This window comes from Sorex araneus, chromosome 5, assembly GCF_027595985.1.
Source record: "Sorex araneus isolate mSorAra2 chromosome 5, mSorAra2.pri, whole genome shotgun sequence".
NCBI lineage: Eukaryota > Metazoa > Chordata > Mammalia > Eulipotyphla > Soricidae > Sorex > Sorex araneus.
The window spans coordinates 119700832-119724984 of record NC_073306.1 but is presented as its reverse complement, the minus strand read 5'-3'; the positions used below and the strand labels follow the sequence as shown (position 1 = coordinate 119724984).

Sequence of the window (24153 nt, the reverse complement as noted above, 5' to 3'; positions counted from 1 at the left end):
TGACTTCCTCGGCAGGGACCGTGCAGCCGGAACGAGAGTCTGAGCGGGAGGGCACAAAGGTGAACAGGCCGAGGGGCTTTCTCTGCAGCTACTTCCTCCAGGGCCCAGGGCCCAGCGTCTGGCAGCCCTCCGGCAGGCACCCAAGTTCCGGTGCGGGGCAGGCAGAGACCTGGCACAGGCCCGGGATCCTAGGAGCACGGACACTGGGCCAACAGACACCAGCATCTCCACTTAACGGCACTCACTGAGGCCTGGCAGAGGCGGGGCCGGCAGAGCCCAGGGGACACCATGCTCCCCACCAAGAGGGGGAAGACACCAGCCCGGATGCTCAGGAACCACCAGGGATCAGCACCAAGTTCCACCGCCCAGAACCAACTACGTTGGGACGCTGGGCTGCCCTCGTACCCCCCCATGGGACAGTGGCTGGCACATGGCAGGAACTCGGTGAAACCGGGTCAGGGCTGGAGAGGCAGCTCACGAGGAGGGCGCAAGCTTCACCTGACAGCCCTCCATCCCTGATTTGAGGCCCTGCACCAGCACCGAGGTACTGGGTCTAACAAACAGCCAACACAACCAACTTTGGGAGGAGCCCAGCGGGGGCTGAGCCCGCTTCCAGGTCCAGCACGAGGGTGGAGGTGGGGGCAGGAGATGGAAGAGACTCAAGATCCATGGGGGCTGGAGCGATAGCACAGCGGGTAGGGCGCTTGCCTTGAACGCAGCAGACCCAGGTTCGAATCCCAGCATCCCATATGGTCCCCTGAGCACTGCCAGGAGTAATTCCTGAGTGCATGAGCCAGGAGTAACCCCTGTGCATCGCCGGGTGTGACCCAAAAACCAAAAAAAAAAAAGAGAGAGAGAGAGAGACTCAAGATCCAGCCAGGCTGTACCTGGCCCTGAGCTCCAAAAATCCCTCACCAAAGAGAGAGAGAGAGAGATGGGCTGCCCCAGCACCCCGACGGATGGGCCTCAAGGCCGCCAAAAGTCACTCTCTGCTCCGGAACACTCTTCAAATACGCAGCCTGAATTTCAGGGAGCATACCCTACCCCTGGGGCCAGTGCCGACAGCCCCCCACCCATACTCACACACCACCAGTCCCAGCAGTGGATCCCGGGGTGCCTCTGGGCAGGAGAAGAGCTTCAAAAGGCAGAGACCTGAGCTGAGAGCAGGGCGGAGCCAGGGCTGAGCACTGTGCATACGAGGCCCCGAGTTCCACCCCTGTAGCTGCACCAGCAGCCTGGTGGCACCCCCCTCCCCGACGCACCTCCGGCCCAAGCACTGACGCCTTCAGGCCTGGTGCCAGCAGGGAAAGCACCGCCATGGTGGTGAGAGTAAGTGAGACAGGAGAGAACCAACCCCAACTTCTAAACCAACCCCAGCTTCTAAAATGTCCGACTGTCCCCTCGGTGGCCACAAGCCATGCACAGCACATTTGCGGGCTCAGGGACTCTCTGCAGTGTGGCAGGCACACGTCTGCAGGGTGTTGCATAGTCTCGACCCTTGTACTCGAACCTCTGCAGTAGGGACACAGAGAGACAGAGCTGGGGGGTGGGGGAGGTGGTCTATGCCCACCTTAGAGTAAACGGAAGCAGACAGGGCACCCAAGTCTGTCTGTGTTTGGGGGTTCTGGCTCTTCGTACCTTGTTCCCACTGCTGGGGGGAGTGTGTGGCCTCCGGAGTGCGACTCACCATCGGCCACAGCCTGCTGTGACCCTGCAGCGAGGAGCCTGTGCCCCGACCACGGTACCCGGCTGCACACAGGCCCTTCGGGCTGGTCAGGGCTGGCCTGGCTGTCTCTGGGGGGCCCAGGGGACAACTGAATCCCTAGCAAATCTCAGCCCCACGTGTCCCAGCTCAAGGACCACCGACTGGCAGAAAGACAAGGAACTGTGGAGAACGGGAGGGGAGGCGGTAGGGGAGCAGGGGGCCGAGGCCCAAAACGGGTAAGGATGGTCAAGGATGCAGATGCGTGGAGAGGCGGCTTGAGGAGGAGACCCTCCTGGGTGCTGGCTTGCCCTGGTCCCTGTATCCAGGGCTGGCTCTTTGCCCAACCCACCCAGAAGACACCAGCTTTGACTCAAGGCAGGTTTTTGCAGCCCCACGGCCTCCCCAGACCACCTCAGGCCCAAGTGACCTTGGAGACCAAAGCTAAGCCAGTATCGCGGGCCCGAGGGTAGAGAAAATGCCCTCCATCCAGTGCCCACCCCCCGAACCACAGTGAGCGCAGGGCCTTGGCATCCCAGGCTCCTCCCTGGTCCAGCCTGGAAGCCAGGTCTCAGGGAAGGCCCGGGATGCCTGTAGGAAGTTCTCTGGGGCAGTGGTGGCAGAAAGTATTAACACTTGGGGGACATGGTTCCAGGAGTGAATCCAGGCAGTGCCCTTTCTAGCCCTGCCTCTGCAGCTACCCTGGAGGAGAGACTGAGCCACCCCTGCCTCAGTTTCCCTATCTGCTCCCCCGGCAGCAGAGTGGCACACATACCTCCAATAACCCCCAGTAAGTGGCCAATCTCATGTACCTGGTTGGAAGGGATGGGCAGCCTATAACTTCCGTCAAGATTGGCCAGAAGGGCTGGAGAGATGGAAGGCTGTCGGGAGTACTAAGTCGGGCCTAGGAGGTGGCTCGGTGTTAGGGTGCTTGCCCTGGGCTCCAGCCTCAGCACTACAGCGACCAAGGGTGGGGCAGGGGCATCACCTTGAGGGCAGGGGAGAGAGCTCAGGGTGGTAGAGAGCCTGCCCTGCATGATTCGGCCCCCAGGGTCTAACGCCTGGCACTGCATGACCCCTGCTAACACAGCTGGCTGTGGCCCTGGTGGCCGCTGACTCCTGCTGCGGAGACCCCTGCTATTTTAGGTGCATAGATTTATCGCAATGTTGCCTCCTTTACATGCATGAGACCTGGGTTCAACCACCGGAGAGAGACAGACAGACAGACAGACAGACAGAGACTAAGTTGGGGCTAGACTAAGGAACCCTCAAATTCAGAACTGGTGGGTGAGGCTTGATTCTGTAAGCTCCTGGGAAGATCTGAACTGTGACGTGACTCCCTCCATACTGCTCTGGCCCAGAGAGTGTCGCAGAGGCTGGCCCAGCAGCTGTCAGCATTGCGCAGTGGGGAAAGGTCGGGGGTCGCGCACGCTGGATTCTGTCTGCAGACACTGTTCTACCTTGGAACAGTCACATATCTTGTCTGAACCTGCTGCACCCACCCACCAAATAGCGATAGTATAGCAGCTAGGGTTCAATCCCTGGCACCCCTTATGGTCCCCTGAGCACCACCAGCTATGAACACAGTAGCACTGTCGTCCCATTGTTCATCGATTTGCTCGAGTAGGCACCAGTAACGTCTCCATTGTGAGACTCGTTGTTACTGTTTTTGGCAGATCACGTACACCACGGGTAGTTTTCCAGGCTCTGCCTTGCGGGCGGGATACTCTCGGTAGCTTGCCAGGTTCTCCGAGAGGGACGAAAGAATCGAACACGGGTCGGCTGTGTACAAAGCAAACGCCCTACCCGCAGTGCTATCGCTCGCTCCATTCTGCCAGCTGTGACTAAAAAATAAAATAAATAAAACAAAATAAAACCCACCCACCAAATGGAGACGATCCTATGTGCCTGCCTACCTCTAAGGATCAGAAGAGAATCCCGGGCAAGGACCAATAGGAAGTCCCTTAGGAGGGAAACAGAAGGGACGTTAGAGTCTGGTCCTGATGTGCCAGGTGCTGTGGGCCACGGGATGAGGAGGAGGAAGACCCAGATGGAAGAGTCCCCTGCCCTGCTCCACCCCCCACACGGCCCACACACCTACAGATACTGGAATCCCTGCAAGCAGGGTGGGAGAAGTCTGGGATCACAGGGGCCAGGGAAGGCAGGCTGGGCATCTGCACCTGTCTGGGTGCCCCTCGGGAAGCCTGCCCGCCCCCGCCCCCCAAGACAGCTCCTCCTGCTGCGGCTAGAGGGAGGGCACTGCCAAGGCAGGAGGAACAGGGGCGTCCTCCCGGTTAGGTGGAGGGAGCTCCACACAGCTGCCTTGTCTGTGGAGGCAGGGGAAGGGGCTCCCTGGGGTCCTGGATCCTGAGTTTTGCCATCCTGTGATGGAGCATCCTGCGAGGCCGACACCCTTCCCGCCCCCATTTCCCTCCAGAGTCTCTGGACATCACTTTCTGGACGGAGCCCGAGTTCCCAGGGTGTGGTGGGAAGGGGGGACCCTTCGGGCGCGCAGGCACTCAGGGATGGATGGAAGGCAGCATTGGAGCTGTCTGTCCCCCCTGCCCACCCCCCACCCCCGCGCCTCTCAACAGGCTGCACGGAGTCCTCTACGGAGCTGGTTCCAGAACCACTCTGAGCGGCCTGGCCGCCTTCTCGCACAGCTGGTCCCCAGAACCCTCGGCAGAGCAGAGGGCGGGGAAATGCAGGGACCGCTGCTGCTCAGGCCCAGCATGGCTGTCACAAGGCTGGCGGGGTGTGTATGTGTGTGTGTGAGGGGGGCGAGGGGGCTCCCACTGCAGAGTTTAAACACACAGGCGCGAGCAAGCAGGGCCGGCGGACATGTCGCTCTCCACATTCCTAAAGACGAAACAGGCGCCACACGCAGAAAGGCTGAGGCCCCAACTCGGGCAGGCCTGTGTTGGCGCGGCACTGGCACGGGGCCCCACGGGGCCCCCGGGGGCTCGCAGGCCAAATGACTTCGCCTCAGCGGCGCTCGGCCGCCTGTGGAAACCCGTCACCCTGTCACCCACTGACTTCCTGTCTCCTCTGAGGAACTGGTGGCGGTTAGCACCAGCGTCTCATCTTACCGGCTCTGACCCCCACGGGCTGCCCGCCTCTGTGCCTGGCCCCTTGGAGGGCTTCCAGAGGCGCAAAGAACTTGTGGAATAAATGTATAAATCAACCCTGCCTCCCCTGACTTCGGCCCCCGCAAACACACACACACTCGCACCAGGTATCTGTCCGCCGAGGTGGCCCGTCCCCACCCACTTGCCGAAATATCAGGCTCAGACCGAGCAGGCTCCCTCCGGGGAGCTCCCCGTCCCCGCCTGTATCCTGGCTGGCTGTGGACAGAGGATTCCTTGTTCCCGGGGCGCTTCCTGCCCAGAGACCTCGGTGGGGCCCAGGTCTGGCAGGAAGGAGTCAAATCGCTCCTTTAAACTGGAGCTAAGGGCACCCCTGCCTCCACTACCGCCAGGAGCGACACGCTCTCAGCTCTGGCATTCATTCTACCTGCCTCAGCCTGGCGCGGTGCCGCCCTCATCTCCCAGAGTCCTTTCTGCCCCCCTCAACAGAGAGAGAGAGAGAGAGAGAGAGAGAGAGAGAGAGAGAGAGAGAGAGAGAGAGAGAGAGTGAGAGAAAGTGAGAGAGAGAGAGCGAGAGAGAGAGAGAGAGAGAGAGAGAGGGAGAGAGAGAGAGAGAGAGAGATGGGGATGCACACTCCAGTGCCCCTAGGGAAAGAGGCTACTTACTCATAACAAATCACAAAACCATGAGGAGATGATTCTAGAATGACTCTATCGCAGCTCTGGCAGTTGTGTCTCACTTGTAACCCTACAGGGACATTCGCACATTCCTTTAATGTCCCCGCGGTGGCTGGGTTCCCTCTCAGTGTCCTCATTTGCCAGAGTCACAGAACCTCCATGCTGGAAGGGGAGCTTCAATGTGCGCTGGGTCAAGGGTCCCTAAATCATCCTGCACAGAGGGAAGCTGGAGATGGGTGTGGGACACTCTCTGGGAGCTGTGGCATCAGGCCCATCCCCAGGCCCATCCCAGCCTCAAACACAGATGCGACCCCTTTAGTGACTTTGCACACTGAGGTTCCTTAGGGGTCCACTGGAAAATGGGTCTTTCCTGGCTGGAATTCCGGGAAATCATCCATGGATTCTGGCTGCACCTTGCCCTACTTCCTGCTCTAGCAATGTCCATAAAACCCCGAGTCCAGCAGAAAGTAGTAAGCAAGCAGGAGCCACGCACCAGAATCCTGGTTACAACCCAGGAGAGGTGAAGCCAGAGAAACAGGGGCTACTCGTTCAGAGAGGCCTGATTCCGGGGCCAGTGGTCAGCAGCCAAGACAGTCCGGACATGCAACGTAGCCCCAGCATGCTGCCCTGCACAGAGGCACCTGAAGGACATCCATTGCAGCGCCCGCTTGCAAACAGCCCAACCCAGAGATGCCACTCGGTGCTGTCCTGCCTTCTCAAAGGAATTCTGGGGCCAAACAAACCCTCACTCTTCCCCCAGCCTTCGAATATATGAAAACCCAAGCATCCCCGGGGGGCCCTCGGGCCCCATCTGTACCCACCCCACCCCACCTCAGCAGGAAAAGGAGGCTAGGCCTCAGCACACTCACCCTGCTCTGGCCACGCCGGCTCCCCGGGGACAGGCGTCAGTCACACACCTGAGGGAGGAAACAGGGTTAGCTCCTGGGACCAGGCCAGCCCAGAGCCCTGATCGACTCTCCCTCCCGCAACCTTAAGGAAGTTGCTGAACCTGTTGAGCAGAAAGGCCCTGTGACCCGAGGCAGAGAGCAGAAGGGAAAGTAAGGAGTCTGGAGGAAGGCGAAGGGCCTGGCAGGCAGGAAGGGTCGAGGGAGGCCGTGGGCCTAGCGGGACGGAGTGAGAGCTGGAAAGGTGCCAGAGTCGCTCAGGTGTGTGAAGCTCCGGGGAGGAGGCTGGGCGGAGGGTGGCGGTGCCGTGTCTAGGGGGGCTGTGATGGAGACTCAGAGAGGGGTGCATGCAGGCGATCTAGAAAGTGGATGGAATCAAAAGGTCTTATTATTTTTTAGGGAGATGGAGCCACCCCCGGCAGGACTCAGAGGTCACTCCTGGCAGTGCTCAGGAGGCGTTGGTGCCAGGTATTAAACCCAGCAGCTCTGGCGTGTGCCTGAAGACAAGGGGTCAAGAGGACTTTGTTCTTCATTCTGGCTGTACTTAGGGCTCACTTCTGGCTCTGTGCTCAGAAGCGACCCCTGGCAGTGCCTGGTGGACCAGATGTGACGCTGGGGATGGTCTCCTGTGCCCAGAGAAGTCGTGTGTGTGTGTGTGTGTGTGTGTGTGTGTGTGTGTGTGTGTGTGTGTGTACCCATGGCTTCCTCCAGCCTGGCTTACGCAGGCCTCAGTTTCCCCATCTGGAGAGCACCATGCTTGGACTCAGGGACCCCAGGTCACTCACAGAGCATCAGAGCCACTTTTCAACATCCTTTCACGGCCCTGTGAGCCCAGCCTGGACTGTCAGAGGGAGAGGTTTCGTGCACCTGGACGCCACATTGGGAAGGAATCTCTATGTTCCTTCACACATGGAGCAAAAGAATCACACAGTTAGAGAGGTCACCTGGGCAGGGGCTGGCCAGCAGGAGCTGTGCACGGAGCACCTTCTCAGGACCCCTGGAGGGCGGGCAGTTTCCTGGGGCCCAGCGCAGGGTCTGGGTCTGCAGGCAGCATGTACCTGCCCCAGGACCCGAGCAATCGTGTCATTCCCCTGCACCTCAGCTTCGAGTGGCCATCTGGGAAGCAGAAGTCAGAGTCTGCTTCCAGGCCTCACAGGAGAGCAAGGCTCGGGAGACCACGCAGGGAGATGCACCCCAACAGCGCAGGAGCAGGCAGGCCCACCCGCAGCCGTGGCAGTGGGAGACCTCGACTGTGAGAAGCCTTCCTGAAGACCACACCGCAAGGCCCCATGCAGCCGAGCCCCCCACCCGGCGTCCACACACCATTCTGGGTTCCCCATTTAGGTGAGAAGGTGGAGACTAGAACATTCCAAGTGACCAGAGCCCCAGAGAGAATGATCGTGAGACTGTGCGGTTTGAGCCCAGGATCCCAGGTGAAAAGGGCCCTGGTTTCCCCCAGGGAGATCCAGAGCAGATGATTGTGGATGAGCTTCAGTTTTCAGGGCCCCGGGAAACCTGGAACAGGGACAAACGCAACTCTGAGCTGGGGGTGGGGGGGTGGGGGGATGGCGAGGCTGCAGAGAGAGGAACCCAGAAGGAGCTGGGGAAACAAAAGCCTCTTTCTCAGGAACCCGCTCTGGGGACCGAGCAGGAGGGGAGGGGGCTGACCAGCGGGGCCCATCCATCCTGCCAGAACCCAGCTCAGAGCTAGAGCTAAACAAACAGAAACCAGCCCAGTTTGGCCGTGGACTTGCTGTGGGAGCCGCAGACATATGCACACATGCACTCACATGTATGCACAGGACATGCACACACACGCACACACACACCTACACACAGGCACATGTACATGCAGGCACACACACAGGCACACATACAGACAATACACACATATGCAGGCACACACAAGTACACACACAGAGGCACATGCACACACAGACACATACATATACACACAAGCACATGCATACACAGGCACATGCACACACAGACACACACACAGGCACACTCAACTACATAGGCACATGCACACACAGGCACACACACACGTACAGGCACACATACAGGCATATGCACACACATGCATGTGCAACCACATAGGCACATGCATATACACACATGCATGCACACACACACATGCATGTATGTGCAAGCACATGAACATGCACACACGCATAGGTACATGCACACACACAGGCACACACACATCCTCTTCCCCCACCCGTTTCTTCATCTCAAGAAAGCGACATCCACAGCCTCCCTTCCAGCTCCAGAAGACGACACTCCCAGGAGCGCTACACCCCTACACCCGACAGGCTGGCTCCTGATCCTGATGGAGGCCGAGGCTCCACCACCCCACGGAGGGTATTGGGGGTGGGGGTAGGGGTGGGCACTGGACTACATCGGCCTGAGGACTCAGGGTCACCAGGCAGCTCACTTCCCCTCAAGAGGCTCCCGTTTCCTCACCTACAGATCAGGAAGAGCCAAGGAGCCAGAATAAGCAGCCCCTGAGCTATCGAACAGAGCCTCCCCGAGTCCTTTCCCAACTCTCAGCCTCAAGCTCTTTGCACATCTCCTGCCTCCGGGTTCACAGGAACGGATCCTCATGGACAGATACAGGAGCGGCAACAGCACCCCACAACTCAGTCTTGGCACCCACTGCTACAGCTAATGCCTTCTGCTCTCGGGTGCCGGGCATGGGGTCCAGGGCTGCACGGGGGCTCTATCCCAGGAGCCCCTCAGCCACCACTCCATCCATCCAGATGGACAAACAGGTCAAGCTGACGGGACTAGTCCAAGGTCACGTGCTAGACAGGGAGGGGCCTGGCTGTCCGAATGCAGTTCTTCCTTTGACCTCAGAACACCAATCTCCTTGAGGCCTTGGAGTTAGCGGAGGAACATTCCATCGAGGGGCCTGGCCCGGGTCTGGGGGCGGTGAGTGGGGGCTATGTGGTCTCCGCCTCCTCCAAGCCTCCCTGTAACTTACAGTCCTGTGTTTCTGTTACTGTTTGTTTCTGTGCCTGGGGAATTGCTCCCTTTGGTGCTTGGGGGACCCACGCAGTGCTGGGGATCAAACACGGCCTCCAGAATGCCGAATACATGTCTATCCATGCCCGGGAGCTACTTCCTGGTCCCAGCTTTGTATTTTTATTCCAAATCCACTCTGGTTAGACACAGGTTGCCCAACAGAAACATAATGCACATCACAAATGTCACTCAAGATTGTCCAGCGCCCATAATTTAGAAGGTAAGAGGAATAGGAAAATAAATTTTAATACTATATTATCTAACCCAATAAACTCATTTCAACATGTAATCAATATGTTGAAAAAGAGTAGCACAGAGCTATTTTCCTCAATTCTTTGGCTTCATAATTTGTCTTCTAAAATCCAATGCTTCCCTCACGCCTAGGACACTTCTCCACTCTGACTCTGAGTTTGAACGGGATATTTAATATTCTCTGCCTTCTCAAATGAAAATGCAGATTCATGATTCTAAGTTCCCAGACATTCGAAGAAGCTCATTGGTAACTGAAGAGAGCTTGCTTTTTACATTTTAAATTAATACGAATCAAATCAAATATGAAATTCAATGCCTCAGGTGCATGAGCCATATTTCTAGCCCGAAGAGTGAGGTCCCCAAGGTCACGGCTCACACTGCAGCTGAATACAGAGGTGTCCACTCACTTAACAGCCACCCCCCACAGCTTACCTCTGGCGTTGGGGTCGCAGCCCGCTGCTCAGAGGAGATCCCCTGCCCAAGGTCACTCCAGTTTGGTGCCGGGCCTGTCTAACCTGGAAGTTCTGAGCTGTGTTCCTCCGGCCTGGTAAGAAGGAAACTCGAAGCCTTTTCCATTAGCCCCAGGGAGTCTGACAGTAGAGAATGGCCCAGACCAGAGGCTACAAGGGTTCGGGAGATGGCCCCAAGGACTGCAGTGTGCACACAGCATCCACGAGGCCCGAGGTTCATCTCCCACACATACCCGCACCCCCTGCCAACATTAACACCACTGATGTAGCCCTGCTGCCACCCCCCTGCCCCCCACCCCACCGCCCAGCCCCGCTGGGAAGCCTGCCAAATTAAAAACCAAATCATGACAAACATGACAGCAGTCCTAAACAGGGGGCACCCCCACACCCACTCCCGCAGGTGGCCAAGCCAGCGAGGTCAGCCACAGCCTGCCCTCTGCCTGGGTGCCACTCACCTCCCTGGGTCACCTGGGCTGGAGGCAGGAAGAGTTCAGATGCAGCCAGTCCCTGTGGGAGGCCCTGGAGGTGGAATCCAGGGGTGGGGAGAAGGGGGGGGCAGGAGGCAGGGAAAGGCCAGAGCCACCCAGTGGCTCCACCCCTGCCCTGGGGAGCACAGGCCTGCAGGGCGAAACTTGCCTGCTCTTAGGTTTAACAATTAACTCTGATTGGTTTCCCTTTCAGCTGGAGGCAGTTCCCCAGGAAAAAAAAAAAAGAAGGGGGGCTGGGCAGGTGTGAAGGGAGAAGGGGGTGACTGGGGACCCTGCTCACCTCCCTCCTATCCCTACCAGCCAGCTCTCTCTCTGGCTGATGGCAAAGTCCCATGAGTCAGGGCAGGGCCTGGTCCATAGCAGGTGCTCGCTAAATATTTCCAAATGATGACGAAACAGAGACGAAGACGGCACACTGATGCCAAAGAGAAGGAAGTGTAGAGGGAAGGTGGGTCCCGGGTGGGCTCAGGTCTTCACGGAGGGAGACAAGAGACAAGATGGAGCTGAGGACCAGGACACCAGCCACCAGGGGAGGCACGCCAAGAATGTGGCTTTGAAGTCCCCCAGCCCAGGCTGCTCCTGCGGGTCGGCCTCGCTCTTCCTGGCTGGAGCCTTTGGAGCCCTCATTTTGTCCCCCATAGATGGGGGTGAGAGCTGGGCCCCAGCTGCAGGATGCTCTGCGCTGTGGAATTCAGAGGGTCTCTTGCTACGTGGCAGCAGTCTCTTCTCAACAACTCCCCCTGCCCCCACCACGCCCCTCAACATTCCTCAGGACCCCACCTAGGTGGCCCGTTTCCTTTCTGGAAGGCAAGCCCTGAGTGATGCCCAGACTACCCACCTCCTGCACCTGTGACCCCCCCGCCCCGCCCACAGAGCCCATCTGACATTTGCATGGCCCCCCACCCGCCAACACAGCCCGCCCCAGCTGGCACCGGACTCCCGGCCCTCTGCGCCCCACCTCCTGGACCTCTGCTTCTTCCTATACAGCATCAGGGCATGAATCAAGAGACGCCTGCGCCTGCCAGCTGGCCGATGTTCACGGATCCCGACACTGCTGGCCTCGTTTTACACCTTCGCGCCACACAGACCCAAGAGTGCAGATCTCAACCCGAGTCAGGCAAACAAGCAGCCTGCGATGATGGGATAGACCCCCGAGGTCCGGGACTGCGGCCCACCAAGACGTTCTTAACTCTAGTCTGGACAGGGTAATAAAGGCCCTCTGTGTCCAGGCCCCGCCCCCCGCTCTCTCCTCCAGCGCTGCCATCCTCGGACCCCTCCCGCAAACTCTCCTGAGTCAGACTCCATCACTCCCGCCCCGGGGATGCTGTTCCCAAGGTCCTTGTACCTGAAAGCTGCCTCGCTGGGCGCTCCCTGTTGGTGTCCCCTCTGCCCACTCCAGCCCGGCTCCCCCTGTCGTAGGGTGGCCTGTCCATGTCACATGAGTCTATACAGGAGACTGGCTCCTCGGCTCCCTCAGACCTGCCTCTGCCGGACCCTCTTCAAGGCAGTCTTTAGGAACTGTGATTTGGGGGCCGTACCTGGTGGTACTGCAGAGTTGCTCCTGGTGGCACTGGGGAGGATTGTGTGGGGAAGACCAGGCAGGACTGGGGAGTAAACCCAGGTTTCCCCCACGCAAGGCCCGAGTGCTCTCCCCCGCCGGGGAGAAGCAGCCCGCAGCCCCAGAAGCTCCTGCAACAACTGTGTCCCCTGCCCCGGCACATGCGCAAAGCACAGGAGGTCGGTGTTGCTGAGACAACCCTGACAACCATGAACTGAACAACAATGCGTTCTAATCACACAGTGTCCGCTGACTCTGCACAGAGCAGATTTCAGCATCTGCCACTCTTCATTGCACCTACCCCTCCCAATCGCCCAGCGGGCTTCTCACTCCTACCCCTTTGTGGTCAGCTGAGGAAACTGAGGCTCAGAGAGGTGAAGCCACTTGCCCAAGGTCACACACAGCCAAGAGACCTCACGGTCAAGTTCTTACCCATTGTCTACTTGGCTTCCCTCCAATTCACAAATAAAGGGCAGGGTGTGGGGAGGCATATGTCATGACAAGTCGCGGCTTGTGAGTGATGGGGTCATGGGGGCTCCAGCCCAGGGTCAGGCTCTGAAACTGTAACCGAGCCTTCCGTTGCAGCTGGGGAGGTGGCCGTGGTAGGGGGTGGGGGAAGCACATGGCTCCTAAGCCTGAGTCCCCGCATTTGATTCCCAGACTCACGGGGAACCAAACCAAACCTTCCATCGAGTGCATGCTCTGTGCAAAGCCCTGGGCTGCACCAGTTACTGAGGAGCAAAGAAGACAAGCGAAGAAGACATTCCTGTGCTCACAATCGAGCCTGAGACACAGGCCCCAGGACAGCCTGGAGGGAACAGAGCTTGTCCTCAGAGGAAGGCAGGGGTGCGGGGAGGAGGTGTGAGATAAATCCCCATTGTGCGTGCTGCACTAGCTGAGCCTGAAGAGGCAGACAGGAGTCCACAGACTCAGGACAGGGGTGGGGGGTGGCCCTCAGAGCAGGAGCAGGGAGGTATGTGGGTTAGCACCGGGCATGCCCAGGAGCCTGGGGAAGCACATTCTCTAGGCCTCGCCTTGGCACCGGGCCCTGGTGTTCAGCCCGGGAGAGAGGCCGCCTCAAGCGTCCCCAGACTCACGGGCACCTGGGCCGTTTACTCTCATGGGTGCAGACAGGGAGAAAGGGCCTCGGCCTGCGCAGGGGAACGACAGGAGGGACTAGACTCTGCTGTGAGCCCCTGACCGCACGGGATGCGAAAGGGAGAGGGATCCCACCAGAGGGGCTCGAGGCAACAAGGCAAAGGGCAAAGGATGGGAACTGGTTTCAGAACCACAGGTCAAAGCCAGAGGGTGAAGGCAGCATTCCCCCTGCGCGCCCCAGTCACCCCCAACAGGGAACTGCAGAAAGCAGGCTGGGGGGTGCCCGGGGAGAGCGCTCTGGCGTCAGAGGCCATGCCTGGCACGTTCCTGGCACTGCATGGTCCCCTGAGGCCTGGTGGCCCCTGAGGACAGTAATGTGGAGTGTGGCCCCTATACAAAATTAATTAAAAACAAAAACAGGCTGACTCCCGGGTCGCCCCTGCTGCAGGGCCACCGTGCTTGAAGCTGCTGGGAGACAGCTCCCGCAGCGGGGGGTCAAGCTGCCAGACCCTGAACTCAGCTTCCTTGGCTCTGGAGAGATGCAGTCACTGTCTCTTTGCTACAGTCCCTTCCGTGGGAGTCCCCTGCTCCAGCTGACCAAGGTAACAGCAGAGGGGGACAAGTAGGCTACAGCTGCCCCGACCCTGGAGAGCCCAGGGACCAGCAGCCCTGCAGTTTCCTAGCAACCCCAGCCCGAAGGCTGATCCTCTTCCCTCTGGATAGTTTGGCCCTGATCTCCCTCCTCTCCCTCTCCCTCTCTCTCCCTCCCTTCCTCCTCCCTCACCGTCCCTTCCCCCTCCAACACACCCCTTGCTCTCTGGTTCTCTTTTGTTTGGTTTTTTATATCTGAGTCACACCCACCTTGCTCAGGGGCTACTCCCTGGCTGAATTGCAGATCACTCACTGCCCAGCACTGCACCTGGCCTCCTATGTGCAAAGCCCGAGTCCGGCCTCCTGAGCATCTCTCTGGCACCCAACTTCCTTTTGAACACAGACATACTGCCACCCCACTCTCTGCTGTCCATCTCTGAGCCCCCCGACCCCCTACGCACCCTCTCAAAAAGATAAAATTATCGCTCCTCAAAGATGATAAGTTATAGTTAGCTAGAAAACTCAAGACAATCCCCAGGGGAAAAAAAAAACAAAACTAAGGAGATGGGGGGTGAGAGAGATAGTACAGCGGGTAGGGCATCTGCCTAGCATGCGGCTGACCTGGGTTCAATCCCTGGCATCCCGTATGGTCCCCTGAGCTCACCAGGAATGATCCCTGAGCACAGAGGAGTAAGCCCTGAGTACCACTGGGTGTGGCCACCCGAACTCAAAAAACAACAAAAATACTAAGGTGGCAATGACAAAACAAGCCAGGAATGTGGCTTGGAAATACAGCAAAGGCTTTGCACCTGTAAGAACCCGGGATCGGTCCCTACCAACACACACAGACACATAGACACACAGACACACACACATATACATATACACCCCCCCCCCCCACACACACACACCAGAAAAAACAATGCCTAGAGAAAAGCCAGGTGACTTCAGACCTGCTCCCGCCCTGACTCAGGTCTCTTCCAGAGCTGGGCAGTGATCAAGAGGCAGGTGATAGAAGAGGGAGGCAAATCCCTGCAGAGGGGGCAGTACCAGCCTGGAAGCAGGACACCTGGACTCAAGACCCTGCTCTCTCAGCCAAGGATTTGTCCCCCAATTTTGAGCAGCCCTATGTGGACCCCCACATGTTCTGGCAGGCCCTGCATAAACCCATATGAAAAACTGAGTTGGGGCCAGAGAGACGGTACAGTGGGTAGGGCGCTGCCTGGCATGCAGCCAACCTGGGTTGGAGCTTTGGCACCCCATAGGGTCCCCTGAGCCCACCAGGAGTAATTCTTGAGCCCAGAGCCAGGAATAATCCCTGAGCACTGTGCATCGTCCAGTTCACCCTCCCTGCCCCCCTGTAAAATATCCCCAAACCCTAACAATTTCGAGTCCTCCTAGGCTTTGGCAAGCTCTAAATTTATTTTCTCACCTGTGCCCCACGCTGGCCTCGGGCTGGGTAGGTTGTGGGCACTGTTTAGCCTCCTTTAATAAATGGAGATGGTAGCCTCGGCCTCGCGGGGTAACTGCGAGGATTAAGAGATGTCAGGCGTGTAAAGCGCTTAGCACGGGCTGGCACCGAGAGAGGCCTGTGAACGGAAGTGGTTGGTTATCAGTCACCAGTGTGAGCCTCTGCCAGGCAGACTAGCCTTTCTAGTGCTTAGGTGGCCGCAAGCCACCCCCAAACCACCCACCTGGAAGCGGGTGGGGGAATTCTGGAGGCTTTAACTATCCTAGACCTTTAATTTGCAGAGAAGACTGGGAGAGGCAGAAGGCAGTGGGGCGGGGGTAAGCGAGAAAGCTGAGGAGGGCGGAGGACATCCCAAACCAAGGGGGTGAGGAGACTGGCTCCCAGCTTTGGGGAGGAAGGAGAGAGTCAGCTTCTCTCCTTTCCAGAGCCTTCCTCAGAGTCGCCACGGCCGAGCATGGAGGGCAGCCGCCTGCGGAATGTCAGGGCCCTCTGTCAATGGGGACATTGAAACCTTGGGTCATCTCGGGGCCCTGGCTCCCCAGGCTGCTGCCACTGCCCAGGGTGGCCTCCTCCTGCTGGAGCAGGCAGAGGTGGCCACGGCCAACTGACAACAAAATAAACTGCCCATTCAGCCTACCCAGGCCCCATGGCCACCCCACCTGGGTTCCTGCCCTGCCCCTGCCGGGCCCTTGTCCCACTAGGTCCCCACGACTGGGCCTGTGCAGAGCCCTGGCCTGACCTCCACTGACCCTCACTCCAGCTCCCGGAGCTAATGCAGCCAGGGAAGGAGCTCGGCTCATTGGGGAAACCGGAGACACAGAAGGGGCGTTCCAGCTGCCACGCCCTGCCTACATGACCTTTGGGTTGTTCCGGGGCTCAGATCATCCATCTTCCTGCTCTGTTAATGAGGGTCTTGGAGGGGCAAGGACCCCCTGACATCACCACAGCTTGGTAGGAGGCCTCCACACACAATGGCGCAAAGAGGACTTGCCCAGGGGAGAGAGGGGTACAGACTGGGCGGGGCTCTGCTGGAACAGGGGTTCCTAATTAAACTCTTAGAGCCACATGTAAAGCGCTTTCTCATCGCCCCCCAGGAGCTGTGATCAGGGTGGTAGGTAGGGGATGACTTGGCACACTGGGCAAATGAAGAGCGTGGAGCCGGATGAAGTGGCTTGCTACGAAGGGCAGAGGGGACAGAGCCCAAAAGGTGACCGGGCACCTACGGGAGGGGAGCTATCCCCGCCATGCCTGCAGGGCTGTCCTCAAGGTTCACCACCACAGCACGGGGGCTGAGAAGAGGTTAACTCCTCGGCCCTCGGGCTCACAGGGGCTTGGCCGGCAAGCCTGGATCCGGATGTGGCTGAAGGAACCCCTGTGCTCTTTCCATCTCCCCACAAGCAGTTCACTTCTACCCAAACCTCAGAATGGGCCCTCCCCGGAGTCACTGCGGAATTACGCATGAGAATAAAGTGAGGCCATACCAGACCGCGCTGGACCCCAAGTCCAATATTACTGGTGTCCTTCTAAGAAAAGGAGACACAGAGACACACCAGGAGGAAGAGGCGAAAGCCATGTGATGGCTGACAGAGGCAGATGCAGCTGCAAGCCAAGGATTGCTGGCCACCAGCCGAGCTCCGAGGCACAGAACAGACTCCTTCTCAGAGCCTTCAAGCGACAACTGGCCTTGCCAATACCTCCGTTTCTGACTTCCAGCTCCAGAAATGTAAGGGAATAAATTTCTGCTTCCAGTCACCCAGATTGTGGTACCTGGTAATGCAGTCCTAAGAAATTAATACATTGTACCCATTGAGGAGTGGATCTGGGACTATGTAATCCCCATTTTTCTGATTTCCACTAAGGAGACAGATTTAGAAGTTAAAGGGAATCTGAGGGTGGGCAGAACAATAGTACAGTGGGCACAGATCTTACCTTGCACGTGACCAACCGGGGTTCAATTCCCAGCATCCTATATGGTCCCCTGAATTCTGCAAGGAGTGATCCCTGAGTGCAGAGCTAATAGTAAGCCCTGAGCACCACCGGGTATGGTCTCCAACCCAAAAGCTGAATCAATAGAGACTGGGGCCAGTTCTGTTTTATTCTCTCTTCCATCTCCTGGTCCTGAGCTGGCCTGAAACTGTTTCTTCTGTGCTTGAGATCTCTGTCCACCCCACAGGCCCTGGCATCATGCAAAGGAGCCCCCACTGAGGCCAACAGTTTCCTTTCACCTGGCCATGCCCTACCACCCCCAGGAGAGCTGGTTTTGAAATGCAAATCTAACCCTCCCTACTCCCCACCGCCTGCCCACTCATTCAAACTCTTCAGCAGGTACAAGATCTGATCCCAGACTTTTCTGGCCTTATCTCAGCTATGAGCTACCCCTGCCCCTGTTTTCCAGCCCCCACCTTAACCACATGGAGCTTTTTTTTTTTGTTCCAATTTTTTTTTTTTTAAGGTGGAAACCCATCAAACAACCTATGGGCCTTTGCACACACTCCTCCAAATACTCTGGTGAAGAGCCACACCCGGTGCCTGGGACACTGTCGCTCTTTACCCATCTATCCCACACCCAGTCTGTGAACACTGTTGTATTCATTTCTGTTTCGGTAGGCCTGTGACCTGGCACAAAGGCATTCGGGAATGTTGAATCAGGGCTGGGGATGTGGCTCTGTGGTAGTACACATGCGTCACATGTATGAGGGGTCCATCCCCAGTACCTCAAAATAAAAAGAAGTATACTGAATTAAACTGGGGAGTAGTCATAACAGCAGTAAGTGCAAAGATTTGCCAAATGCTCACAACGTGCCCTGCACAGTGTGAAATATTCCATGTGGGTTACCTCTTGGCATTCTCTAGACAACCCAGAACGTCAAATGCTAGTCCTGGTGCTGTTTTACAGGTGAAGAAGTGAAGGGGTGAAGTCACGTAGCCAAGCCCCCCCCCACTAGGAATCAAAGCCCAAACAACTTGAGGGTCACTGCCAACAGCGTCACAGGGCATACTACCAACCCCATTACCTTCCCATTGCAAGGAAGAAAGTGACTTTTCTCTCAAAAAAGATAAGCCACGGACCCAGATACTTGTTCGATTTTATTTTGGGTTGACATCCTATGGTTCCCAGGGCTGACTCCTGGCTCTGTGCTCAGAGATCACTCCTGGTGAGGATCAGGGGACTATATGAGGTGCTGGGGACTGAACCATGGTTGGCTGTGCAAGGCCAGCACCTTCCCCACTGTACTATTGTTCCGGCCCCAGATCTTTTTTTTTTTTTTTTTTTTTTATTGAATCACCATGGGCTGGAGCCATAGCACAGTGGTTGGGCGTTTGCCTTTCACACGGCTGACCCGAGGTCAATTCCTCCGCCCCTCTTGGAGAGCCCAGCAAGCTACCGAGAGTATGGAGCCTGCGAGGCATGAGCCTGGCAAGCTACCCATGCGTATTGGATGTGCCAAAAACAGTAACAATAAGTCTCTCAATGAGAGACGTTACTGATGCCCACTCAAACAAATGGATCAGCAACAGGATGACAGTGACAGTGACAGTGAATCACCATGAGAACAGTTACAAAGCTTTCAGGTTTAAGTCTCAGTCATACAATGATCAAACACCAATCCCTTCACCAGTGCACATGTTCCACCACCAAGAACCCCAGTATACCCCCATCCCACCTCCACCCTGCGTGTGTGGCAGATGATTTTCACTTTACTCTCTCTTTACTTTGATCACGTTCAATTTTCGACAGAAAACCCACTATTATTATTTGGAATTTCCCCCCAACAATCAGACCTGCCAAAAAGGCATCATTAGATAATTTGTTTTCTAATGCTGATAATGAAGAGCATATGATGTCACACAGCCACAACAGGGGGCGTGCAGTTTTGGACTTCTGGTATTTTAGTAAATAAGTCCAGAGGTATTTCTGCCAGCAGCCGCTGTGTTCCGAGATTGGTCTGTGTGCCTCTGGGATCATGGCCGTTCAGGAGGGCCCCAGATCTTTATAGACTTCTGCTTTCCACTGGGTTTCTGTAAGATTCCAACCCAAAAGGACCCCCTAAAAAAGAAGCCTGGCTGTGATTCCTGAAGAGCTTTCTCCTGACTTCCGAGAGCAGAACCAAGCAAATGTGGGTCCAGGTAAGGTTGGGTCTCGCTTTGGCAGCTAGGAGAAGGGCTGTCTGAGAGTCGGGGAGGCCCTGGTGACCGTGTGTGCAAGCACTGCCATGAAGCAGATCAACCTCGGTGAGCCCTGCAATCTGAGAGACCCCCAACAAAGTACCACGGCCAGGCATGTGTCCAGCCTCTGGGCCAACTTAGCTCTTCCAGTGTCAGGGCTTGTGAGAAAACTTTGGAGTCATCCCCCCAAAGTCATCCATTCAACAGTTTGATTGAAACCAAGCATAAGCCACGCGTGGCGGGGAGTGAGTCACCAGGAAGACTGATAGTGCAATAAGGGGTAACACAAACAATTGACAAGTTTGTGGGTAAGTATAAGAGTCTACAGTACGGGGGCTGGAGAGATAACACAGCGGGTAGGGCGTTTGCCTTGCACGCGGCCGACCTGGGTTCAAATCCCAGCATCCCATATGGTCCCCTGAGCACAGCCAGGGGTAATTCCTGAGTGCAGAGCCAGGAGTAAGCCCTGTGCATCGCCAGGTGTGACCCCCCCAAAAAAAAAAAAACCAAAAGAGTCTACAGTGCTATGTAGGGCAGGGAGCTCAGAAAAGAGTAACAGAAAAAACAAATGGGGTTAGGAGATAGTATAGCAAATAGACACATGTCTATCAAGCAAGTGACCCAGGTTCAATTCCTGCCACCACGTGACAGGTACCCTAAACATCTCTGGATCCAACCCTGTGGGTCCCCAAGCACTGCTGGGGTGACCAAGGTATCCCCAGCACTGCAGGGCCCAAGCAGCAAAGCTTCCTTAGGCTCCTGCATTCAAACACCAGTCAGTTTGGCTGAGAAAGGCTGATTTCCACTTCCCCCAAAAAAAGAATCTCCTGAGAACCACTAGGGAAACACAGCCCCCAACTCCCCACCCAAGAAGAACAAAGCCTGGGAGTTAGCCAAGGTCCTTCTGAAAAATACCTTCTTGAGCTGCAATTTGAAGAAAGGGAACTAGCCAAGAGGAGAAGCAGAGGGGGACAGAGGCAAGAGCAAGTGCAGAATCCCGGAGGCACAGCGCCCCTGGGCCTGCAGCGAGGCGGGCAGGTCACATAGGTCAAGATGAGAAAGAACTGCAGAAATGAGCAGAGACGGGACGCCTCTTGCTCAGCCGCTGTCGCCCTCTTGTCCAGAGAAGGAGAGATGCACGAGACATCACAGAGAAGGCCCAAGAGAGGAAAGTACAAACCGCCCCACCAGGCTAGTGCTCCTCCGGGCTCTGAGGCAAGCGTGTGTGGGTGGGAGTGGGGCCCTAAACCTACATGCTCCCACTTGCACTTCTGAGCTTGAGAGAGCCCCAGAATCACCTGTGTTTGTGAAAATACACACGGTGGAGTGTCAACTCCCCAGTTACTGATTCAGCAGGCCCCCAAATCGGCATTTCTCACCAAAGCCCAGGTGACTCTGCTGTTGCTGTTAGAGTGACCACACTTCTGAAAGCCTGGACTATACATACAGTACGGGGTTAGGGGGATGAGCAGGGAAGGACCAGGAACCATGGGGACTAGAACGGGAAACCTGGGTAACAATGAGACAAACTCTAGAGTTCTGAGCAAGGAGGGACTTCAAAGACCCAGACTCTGGTCCATTAAAAGCTTGGAAACTGGGTTTAGGTTCTTGAGAGATTCAGTAAAAACATGTTGTGTGAACAACTAACACTTCTAAGGTTTAAGCCAAATTAAAAGGTGACTTTGGGGCTCCTTAGCTCCAAGCCTAAACCTCGGGATCCAGGGGCCACAGTAAGGGAAGGCAGGCTCAGCCTCTTCCAGCTGCCTCCACAGGGAAGCCTTGTAAGTGCTGTAGAAATCTGCTATTGGCCCCCCATTCTGTCACCGCCACCCTCCTTCCTTTTACACTTCTGGTTCCCTCCCTTTACACTCCATATCCTGTGCACTTTATCCTGGCAAGCCCAGCCGCAGAGGGGGAGGTGAAGTTGTAGGGGAGAAGAATGGAAACTAGCTCAAGAATTCTTGCATTTGGTTATCCTTCTTCCAGAACAAATCCTTCCTTCTGTGAGAGTCTCCATAGCTCTGCATCCATGGACCCGATCAAACCCAGTCTACCTGCATCTCAGCACCCTCACCTGCAATCTGAAAAACAGAGTGACTTTTTTTTTTTAAATTTATTTATTTTTAATTAGAGAATCACCGTGAGGGTACAGTTACAGATTTATACACTTTTGTGCTTATACTTCCCTCATACAAAGTTTGGAACCCATCCCTTCACCAGTGCCCATTCTCCACCACCCGTAAACCCAGTGTCCCTCCCACCCTCCCCAATCCCATCTCCCTCCCACCCCACCCTGCCACTGTGGCAAGGCATTCCCTTCTGTTTTCTCTCTCTAATTAGCTGTTGTGGTTTGCAATAAAGGTGTTGAGTGGCCGCTGTGCTCAGTCTCTAGCCCTCATTCAGCCCGCAACTCCCTTCCCCCACATGGCCTTCGACTACAATGTAGTTGGTGATCGCTTCAACAGAGTGACTTTTTAATCCCATTTTTCTAGAACTATGTAGCTCTGGCCAGAATTCTTTTTACCCTGTTCTAGTTGGTAGCCAAATGCCACTTCTCTGACAAATCCACAATCACAGACTTCTTGATGTACCAACAGCTGTATGCACATAAAATAAAAATACCAGAACTCATACAAGACACATATATGGAGAGATCAACATCAAGAGATAATGTGCAACTCTCTGATAAAAACACACCTGTGCACACAAATGCAAGAGAAAACAAGAACACACACATATACTACAGACCTAGAAATGCTTGCACTGCACCACTGTATAAGGAGACAGACCCAGACACACCCAGAAAGCTGTATCAAAAAATTTCGTCGGTGGTGGTGGTGAGGGAGGGGTTCCTTGAAGTAGGCTGCTGGCTCTTTAAGAGAGTGGTACTTCCTCCCCATTTCAGGGTACCTGAGGTGTGGCTCCAGCCCTAGAACTCCCGGAAAGAGGGTGGGAGCACCCCTGGGCCCTGTCAGGTTCAACTGGCTCCGGGTGACTTTATGCACCCCGCCAGGAAATGGATCCCTGAACCCGCTAACTCACCAGCCTAGGAAGCACTGTCGCCGCCACCACGATCCCAGATCCACAGGCACCCAACCCTACACACACAAACACGCGCGCTCACGGACACACGCGCACACACACACGCACACGCACCGGCTCCCGACAGGACACGCCCTCCGCTCCGGCTCGCGGGCTCGGCTGTCAGCCCCGCTCCCTCGGGCCCCGGGGTGTGGCCGGCCACCTGCCAGCGGGGAGTCCCAGCCCCGCGACCCCGCCGTCGCCACCGCCCAGCGCCCAGACCAGGTGCCCGCCGCTGCCGCCGCCCCCACCCCTTCCTCCCGGCAGTGCGGAGACAAAGCGGTGCACACGCACACGCACACCGGGACTGCGCGGGGCTACGCGGGTGCACACCCGCCCTCACACGCGCACACACGGGGGACACGCGCGCGCGCGCACGCACACCTCTCCACAGGCTCCAGCCACCAGCGCGGCCACGGGCACACACCCACATCCAGACGGACACCCTCAGCCCCGTGCATTCGGACACACCCTCTCGGAGTCACATTCGCAGGAACACACGCACACGCGCGCGCGCGCGCGCGCGCACACACACACACACACACACACACACATGCGCGCGGGCGCAGCCACCCCGGGGAGACGCTCGGGGACGTGCAGGACACACACACCCGCACACGCACACAGATGCACACCCGGCGCCCGCGCGCACGCGCGTCCACCCCGGCATCCACTCGCTCAGACCCGCGGGCACCCGCGCACTCACGCCCAGCACACCCGGGGCCGCGGACCCCGAGCCCCCACGCGGGCGCGGGCGCGGAAAAGCAAGAACCCAGGCCGGGACTCGGCGCGGAGGGCGGGGGGGTGTCCAGGCGCCCGCCCGCCCCGTGTCAGTGTTCGCCCACCGGAGGACGGACTCGGGAAGGCTCGGTGATCCCTGCACACACGCATGCACACGCATACACGCACACACGCGCGACACCCGCCGGGATCCCCGTGCGCGGGGCGCGGGAGCGGCTAACCTGGCGGCGGCGGCGCGGCTTCCGGACGCGCGGTCTGTCCTCGGTCCGTGCGTCCCGCGGCCGCTCGCGCGGGCTCCGAGGCGCTCTCGAGCTGCGCAGAAATGCCCCTTCTGCTCGCTCGCTCGCTCGCGCTCTCCCTCCCGCGGCGCTCAGCCCCCTCCCCGCCCGCCCCCCGCACCCGGGCTCCCCCCGTCCGCCCCGCCCGGCCCGGCTCCCGGGGAGGAGGCGGCGGCGATCCCAGCGGCCGAGGCGGCGGCGGACCGCGAGCAGCCGGGAGCCGCGTCAGGAGCCGCCGCGCCGGCCCCGGGGGAGTGGGGCGGGGGCGGGGGCTGAGCCCCGGCGAGCCCGCCCCCCTCCCCACGTGGGGCCCGCGCCCCGCGCCCACCTGAGCCGGGGACCCCCCTCGCGGGGCCTCGGCGCCCTCGGGTCCTCCGCGAAGGGTTCGACCCCGCCCCCGCCGCGGCCTCCGCCTGGCCGGGCCGGGGCTCCGCGATCCGCGGCCCCGGGCTAACCCCCGCCGCCCCGCGCCCGGTCCACCCGCCTCCGCCACCTCCAGCCGGGACCTGGCCGCCGCCCACCCGCCTCCCGGCCGCCCGCCCATTGTTCCCGCGGCCCGA

The 24153-nt window shown here is 57.8% G+C and overlaps 1 protein-coding gene across 2 annotated transcripts in view; it reads right to left on the bottom strand.

Moving 5' to 3' along the window:
- The window catches only part of EPB41L1 (erythrocyte membrane protein band 4.1 like 1), a 119946-nt gene extending 96245 nt beyond the window's left edge, over nt 1-23701 (bottom strand). The window contains exons 1-2 of one of the 2 annotated variants that reach the window (XM_055139046.1): nt 23537-23701; nt 6336-6383 (exon numbers count right to left, since the gene is read on the bottom strand). The gene's annotated coding sequence lies outside the window, so the exon portion shown is untranslated. The remainder of the gene's footprint in view (nt 1-6335; nt 6384-23536) is intronic. The other variant, XM_055139047.1, reaches the window with a different exon arrangement.
- Nucleotides 23702-24153: the final 452 nt, after the last annotated feature.